This window comes from Mus caroli, unplaced genomic scaffold (genome assembly GCF_978045245.1).
Source record: "Mus caroli unplaced genomic scaffold, Mus_caroli_1 scaffold_7, whole genome shotgun sequence".
NCBI classification, from domain to species: Eukaryota; Metazoa; Chordata; class Mammalia; order Rodentia; family Muridae; genus Mus; species Mus caroli.
In genome coordinates this window covers 4,515,001-4,523,273 of record NW_028227262.1, presented here as the reverse complement: position 1 = coordinate 4,523,273, position 8,273 = coordinate 4,515,001, and positions in this window count along the sequence as shown.

Here is an 8,273-nt window from a genome sequence, read left to right as displayed (position 1 = left end):
TCACTTCAGACCATGTCTCATTCTTGAGTCTGGGTTCAGCCTCTCACCTCACAGTTGAAATCTGCAGGGCCACCCTCAAACCCGATTCCAGTAACTTCAACAGAGCATCCCTCTGGGGGATCTGGTTTGCTATCTTATCACCAGAGGCTCAGCACAGTCTGTAGCCTGTTGGAATCTGCTACAGCTTTGTGCATTTATTCTGTAACCTATACATCCATATGTGGATATATCAGTACATTTGCTGTGTGCTGTATGATATGAGAATTAATATTAACAACTAAAACTAGAATCAGAGAACCTGCCATTGAGCCGGGCGGTGGCGGCGCACGCCTTTAATCCCAGCACTTGGGAGGCAGAGGCAGGTGGATTTCTGAGTTCAAGGCCAGCCTGGTCTACAAAGTGAGTTCCAGGACAGCCAGGGCTACACAGAGAAACCCTGTCTCAAAAAATAAAAATAAAATAAAATAAAGAACCCGCCATTTGCCTGAGCCATGCTACCAAGTAAGGGGGACCATAGGACACTGCCACTGAAACTGTAGGCTCTTGGGAATTGTTACAATACATTCTGACTTGGTGAAAGACACAAATGTACCCATCTATGTTTCTGGCATATCTCACTCATGACAATGTGTAGTTATAACTCAATAAAATGTTACTCTTAAAAGTCAGGGTAAATTGTATGGAGGATAAGGAGAGTGTGACCCAGGCATGGTGCTGGCATTATAGACCCTCATCTTCATTATAGACCTGAAGAGATGAGTGAACTCCAGAGCATGGCCGGCAGTGACATCCAGAGCCAAGGGCTTCCCAGTGTAAGGGCTCTCTCCTCACCAACCACAATAGAAATGTGCAGGTGGTAAAAACATAGTCTGACAGGAAGGAGGGATAAAGGGAGAGAATGTGGACACTCGCTGTCCACAGAGGAACAGAACTAGAGAGAGAGATCTGCCTTCCTGTGCCTCACAGTGCTGAGAGGAAGACCCCAGGGCTCTCCCTGAAGGATACATGACAGTTTCCAAAGATGCCTTCTCAGATAACACTTTTCCCAAGGATGAGAGCCCAGCATGGTAGCTCACGCCTGGAACCCAACCCTTGGAAGGTAGAAGCAGGAGGATTAGGAGTTTAAGGTCATCCTCAGCTACCTAGTAAGCCAGAGGCAAGCCTGGGCTACCTGAGACCTTCTAAACTTGATGTATGTCATATCAGTCTCTGTGGGCAGCAGCTTTTACTAAAGGGAGACATTTTCTACCTAACCTCAGAAAGATGAATTCTAAGGTTGATGCCAGGGTTCCAGACGGCTCAGCTACATTACATAGGCACTGTCAGTAATTGGGTCCTGGGCAGGAAAGTTTGCAGACAGTAATTGTGCATTCTGTCATGAGTGAAGGAAAAGCGGCTAAAAAGTCTTCTACATGGTGGGGGGTGTCGTTTTATTTCATTGTCTAGTTCTTATAACATAAAATATTTCAAAATCACACCTTTTTCTAACGTTCCTTGTAAAGCATGCGTTTGTTACTTGTATTCACACTAGATTCAATACTCAAGACTCATCCACACTATTTTCTGTAGCGTGGTGGCTATTTGTGCTTGCAGCTCTTTCAGAGATGCTGAGTTCAGTGCCCAGGGTCCCTGTTAGGTGCCTCTCGACTGCCTGTAATTCTGCCACAGGATATCCTATGTTCTTTCCTGGCTTCCTCCGGTATCCACACACATGTGCATACATTCACACAGACACTTAGGTTAAAATGAATATTTTTTTAAAAATAAAGAACATTTCCAGTACGACATAGATTTGCTGGATCCAGTCTTTCGGCACAAATTCTAGAACCCAAATGTCATGTAACACTGGCTCCATTGTACCAGAGAGGTTTGCCACCTCACTCAAACTGGAGCATGCCAAACTGGCTGGTCTCATCTACTCTGGCCTCCTAACATCTCAAAAGCAGAAGGACCACACCTAAGGAGTCATGTGGAGCATGGAGCCAGTGGTGACCCCCATTGGCTCTTCCTGTCTTCCTAACTATTTCAACAATCTTTGGGAAAACATTCTCCAGTCACCAGGGAGTGGAAGACGAGGGTTTTACAATTCCTCCACACTTTCCTCTCAGTCTGAATCATACAGAGTCCCTTCAAGGAGCTCAGCAAACCGTTAATTGAGACAAAAGGCTGTTTAACAAATGCTTGTCAGCAACGCGGAGGAACTGCAGAGGGAGGTACAGACCCCGACCCCTACTCCAGGTCAGCAAACTCCAACTGTTAGGGGCTTTCAAATTATCTAACCTCTGCGAAGCTCAGTTTGTTTGCTTGTGGGCTTGCTTTGTATCCCTAAGGTTAGTGACTTGATTGGGTGTGGAATAGAGACGAGGCATATTCAGGGTGTTATGGCTGCAGACTACTGGAGGTATATCACAGGAGACGGACGAGGTACCCTGTGTACAGTGTCCAGCAAAGGAGGCAAGTCAGCCCTGCAGATTTCCCTCTGACTTGACAACCCAGCTCCTTGGAGTAAGTAACAGCTACTAGGAATTCCCAGAAGTAGCCGTGGTGTACTTCGTGTGTGTGTGTGTGTGTGTGTGTGTATAAATATGTAGATATATCACTTCCTAATCAAGGAAAGTCACTCAGGCCTAGTGGAGTATCCCTGTAATCTCAGCATACTGTGAGGCACTGGGCAGAAAGATAATGGTTTTGAGGAAAGCCTAGGCTAGATAGTGGGTTCCAGATATGTATATATGTATGAATACATATGCAGTCCATGCTTCATGGGGGCTCTGGACCAATGCTAGACCTTATCTCAAAACACAAGGATGCCATCTTAGAGAGAATAAATGGAAAAAGCAAAGAGGACTCCCAGGGGCATTAGGACTCTCCCATCTGACCACCTGTCCTGAAAGGGTGGTGTGTTCCTTACCTGTGTTATTCCTGGATCCTCAGTGTGCCTCCCCGCTGGCCCACATTGCAGACCTTCTCTGAAAAACATTCCTTCCACCTTGCTACCCTGTATGGTTACAGCTTCCTTGCTGGGTTTTCTTCTCTATGAGCACATGTGTGCACATATATGCATTCATGTGTGTGTTCACATGTATGCATGCACATGCTTATGTATATGCATGCACATGTGTTCATGTATGTATGGAGGTCAGAGGTCGACTTCTGGTGTTGTTCTCCAGTTGCTCTCTGTAGTGGTTTGAGTAAGAATGGCCCCTGTAAGCTCAGATAACAGAGCTTCCCTGTTACTCTCTCTCTCTCTCTCTCCCTCTCTGCCTACAGATGAGGTTGTAGCTCCAGTGTCATGCATGGTGACAATGGACTAACCCTCTGAAGCTGTAAACTATATTTTCAAAAGAGTTGCCTTGGCTGTGGTGTCTCTTCACAGCAATAGAAGAGAGACTAAGATGCTGCCGGCTCTTTGTCCAGGCAAGAGGAGAGTGTCAAAGGCCCCAAAGAAACACACCGAGCCAGGAGTCTCATTGAAGCAGGAACTCAACTTTATGGCATCAGTCTCTTGCTTATATAAGTTCGGAATGTAGGGAGAGGGATTTTTGGTGGGGTAAGATGCCTTAGGAGGCGGGGAAGGATGATGGAGGGTATGGAGTGACTGACAGGGCCAATGGCAAAGCTCTACATCCGCAACAGAGGGGCAGAGGCAGGGCCAAACAGGTCTTGCTGAGTCACCCTGATACAGAAGTGACTGAGACAGGTCTCAAAACTCAAGCCAGATTTAGGGTCTCTCACAAGTTCACATAAACTAGTGCCAGACTCGGGTTTGTCCTCAAGGCCCAAACCAGGGCCATAATGGGGCCCAACAAGATGCCATCCTTGTATTTTGAGATACGGTCTTGCATTGATTCAGAGCCTCCCATTAGGATAGACTGGCTGGCCAAGAAGCCCCAAGGATCCACCCACATCCACCTTCCCAGCATTGTAAATACAAGCATGCACAGCTCACACAGGTTTTTCTAAGTTCTGGGGACTAAACTCGGGTCCTAGTGCCTATGTGCCCAGCACTTCACCAACTGTGCTGTCTCCCTATTGTGAACTCACCCTTTCTCTGAAGCTATCCAAAACACTGGCGATGCACTCACCCTACCCAAATCTAATCTTGAATTCACCCAGACAATCTCGTCTGAAAAGTCCCATAAGCTGCACCAGATCCCAGGTTCACGGCAATCACCTCAGAGCCAGCGAATCCAAATCCAAGCACAGAATCTTTCCTCTCAAGCCTTTTGTCTGAGGACATCTTTTGCCACGCACTCTGGCCGAGCCAGCTTGACAGGCCGAGAGGCCTGGAAGCCACTCACAAGGCAGAAGAGTTTCAGGAAACTCACTTCCTAGAGTCTGGAGTCCTCTCTAACCCATACATTAATATTCCACTCCCGAGTTAGTCTAGTGTATAGATCCACGTGCTCTCTTTTAGTATTATCTTATTATTATAAGTGCCTTTTAAGATTGAATTCTGACATAGCTAAAGCCTTCGCCAGTGTTCCAACAGTCCTAGAAAGTCCTTGAGCAGACCATGGGCTTGGAATTCAGTAAGAATGTTGCCTATTCAGTGACATTCAGAATTGCCTCTGGCATTACACTATCACTTTGAATAAAAGCTAGGTCACTGCCCTACACAGGAATTTACCATCTTCTAGGAAGAAGGAAGTTTGAGACCTAAAGAGAAACCAGAATAGATACTTAGAACTATAGATAGCTGAGTTACACCCATACACACATATTTACAATGGCCTAAGGGAAAGGTGGACTATACAATAGACTAAAATAGGAACTATGGCAAGGATGCAAAGCCCTTGACCCTGGCTTCCAGGATTAAGTGAGTCTTGGGTGGAGCCCTTATTGATCCCAGTTGTTAACAATGAATTCTATCCCAGGTGGTTCCTGTTAGACCTTCTGTGTTTGTATTCCTCTGTTTTGTGTAAGAATCCAGTAACCTCTTTGTACCTTGCTGGTGTGTCACCCAACTTCCTCATTTTCTTCTATATAAAAAGTTTGATGCTCGATTTGACAAATTACATTCAGATTCTACACAACCTCTCCTGTGTGCATCTGTCTGTCATCTCATCCAACGCTTTGCCCACCTTCCCCAGAGACCCGTTCCACCCAGACAAAGGGAACCAGAGGGTCTGTGGCAATCTTTGTAGATTAACACAACAATGATTAACTCAGAGTCATCAATAAGGCCGGTTAAACAAGCAGGCTAATACAAAGGGATAATGGTCTTAAATGGCTTCAGGGGGTATTATTACCTCTGGCTATGAGGTCCAGCAAACCTTCCGGACTCAGAACATAGGAGATGTTTTCATGATGTAGCATCAGCACAGACAGACAGCACAGACAGACATCCTTCCAGAGACTCAAGCTCCCAACTGTAATTGGTTTGTATCTTCATAGACAGCATTTTAAGGGTGGAGGGAAAGATCTGAGGCCCCTCCCCCTACTTATAACCAGGTCTCCTCAGACCCACTCCGAGGACCTCAGGGCTGTCTCCTGTTTTAACCTCCCTTCCTATATCCACCCAGCCCAGCCACTGAGTAACCTTCCTAGACTTTTGTCCTAATCAGACTTTACTCCTGTGCTGCAGGGCTGGGATCCCAGGACAGGGGCAGCAGAGACCAGAGAGGTCTCCTCTTCTTGGTGACTCTGGAGTGTGTCAAGAGGACATTAAAACCCACCCAGGACATCTTCCTTCTTGAATGTACATCCTTCGTGACCACAGAAAGCTGCTGTTTGTGTGGTCCCCAGTGGCTCCTTCGTGACTCCCCTGGAAACCCCTCCATTCCTAAACTATAGTTCAGTCTTTGGTTATCCCTCCTTCTTGGGGCCATCCTGTGTCCTTTGACAGTTTTTCCCTCTTTCATTCCAAATGTTCATCATGGGAAATGAGTTCAACATTGGATAATTTTATTATTTATCTGTTGAGAGGCCATTTCCCTTCTAGTAAAGACTTGGGGCTTTTTTTTTTTTTCTTTTTTAGTTTATCTTTAGTTATGTGTATTTGTGTGTTTGTATGTGCACTTATGTGCATGTGGAGAGTTCTTGGTGCCTGCTTCTAGAAATTTGGCAAGACTTTGACATTGGGCCAGGACAAGGAAGTAGTGTCAGGCAGGAATTTGACTTTGGGCTGGGACGAGGAAGTAGACTCAAGATGAACACAGCTGAGGATTGTGTTCTTTGTATCTTGATGGCTCTTGTTAGACCCTGAATACAGTAATCAAGAGACCTTTGTCTATGCTTGGCTTGTCCTTTAACTACTCTGCTTACACCTCTGGACTGACCACATTCTTTGTACATACCTAGAATGATATAAAAGCAGACTGGGGGGAAAAAAAACCCTCTTCAGCCTCAGCACTGGCTGGAGTCATGTTATAGTGTTGTCTAAGTGTCTTTGTCCTTTCAATCCTCCCTCCCTCGAGACCCCGTTGACTGACTGAGCTGTCTTGGTCCTATGCACATCGTAGGGAGGCCATAAGAGGCTGAGGTTACAGGCAGGTGTGAGCTGCCAGATGTGGGTGCTGAGAGCAGAACTGGGGGCTTCTGCAAGAGTAGTATGTGCTCTTAAGCACAGAGCCATCACTCCAGCCCTGAGGCCTGGCTTTTTACATAGGACGTGCATAGGTCTTTGGGATTAAGAATTCACCTCAGATACTCGAGAGGTTGCAGTAAACTCATCTCACACTCCCGTGGACTGGACGGACAAACGGACCGAGTTTGGGTCAAAGAAACTTAAGAGGGAGTTATCTGGAAGCTCAGCTTCCCAAAAGGAAAACTGAAAGTTGGGCAAGACCTGGCTATACAAGTCTTTTAAAAATTATTTATTTAATGTATATGTGTGCTTTGTCTGCATGTGTGTCTGCTTACCACATGCCTGCCTGCTGCCTGAGGTGGCCAGGTCAGGCATCAATCCCCAGATACTAGTTACAGACAGTCATGAACCAACATGTGGGTGCGGGAAGTTGAGTCCTGGTTCCCTGGAAGCCATTACTCTTAACTGCTGAGCTGCCTCTCCGAGACTCCCTACAGGGAGGTCTTCATTTGAGTTAACCAACTCAAATGAAGCCTTTTTGCTTCCATGGCCACCTAGTGGGACATGAGGACATCAGCCTCCTGTGACCTATTAGAAGGCATCTGAAAACACTCAGCTCCCAACTAAATGCCCCAGCCACCCCTTCCTGTCATTGCAGGAGCTCCAAATATCTACACACCTTTCCAAAATGCTTTTAGGGGTTCAGAAGTATCACCCTGTTAACCACTGCAAGGTAAGGTAGATGCTCAGGGGTGAAAGGGTCATACCACTGTGTGGACCTGACTTGGAGACAGTGGTGTGAGCGTCTACAGTCCCAGTGTTTCTGTGAGGACTTTGGAGGTGGGGAGCCTGTGGATTAGGCAGGCACTCACCCTGCAGCCAATGTGAACATCTGTGTGCACACGTGCCATGGCAACTGTGGGATGAGTCCTTTTCTTCCCCCATGTGTGGTCCCTGGCTCTAACTCAGGGTAGTCAGGCTTGGCAGCAAGTGTCATTATTCACTGAGGAATCTCTTTAGCCCTTAACTTGTTTCTCTGTATAGCCCTCGCTGTCCTGGAACTCACTTTGTAGACCAGGCTGGCCTCGAACTCAGAAATCCGCCTGCCTCTGCCTCCCGAGTGCTGGGATAAAAGGCATGCGCCACCACGCCCGGCTAACTTTTACTTTTAAGTGTGTGTGTTGTAGTAGTAGTGGGAAATATTTAAAAAGCCGGCATGACACCAACCTGTTCTCATCTCATGGAGACTCTCTGACTTAGGGCTCCAAAATCTCTCCACCTAGCTTGCTAAGTTCCTAATGGTGGGTCATTGTCATGCCAACCCCATGTTTCCAAGTTCCCACAGCCTTTTGGGGTGCACTTCTTGCAGCCCCATGCTATGCCACCGTAACTTCCTCTCTGGAACCCAGTTAAGTTGTCTCGTGAAGGAAAACACCACACAAAAAGTAGTTCAGCATTAACAGATAACACAATTGTTGGCCACAGCAACTAGCATCTTAATTTGTAAGCCATCCTAAGTTAAATCCTCCAGTAGCGGATACCAACAGACCCGCCACCTGAATCAGGGGTCTCCACTACCTACATCTTGACTGCCACCTGCCTCCGGTCCAAAAGGAAGTATCTTTCTCCTGCTTCCTTTTCTTCCTCCCTCTGACCCGGAAGTCCCGCCTACTCCTCGCCCAGTGATTGGTCCTCTGAAACTTTATTCATTAGGGGAAGGTTCTCCTGAAGTCACCTGAGTATG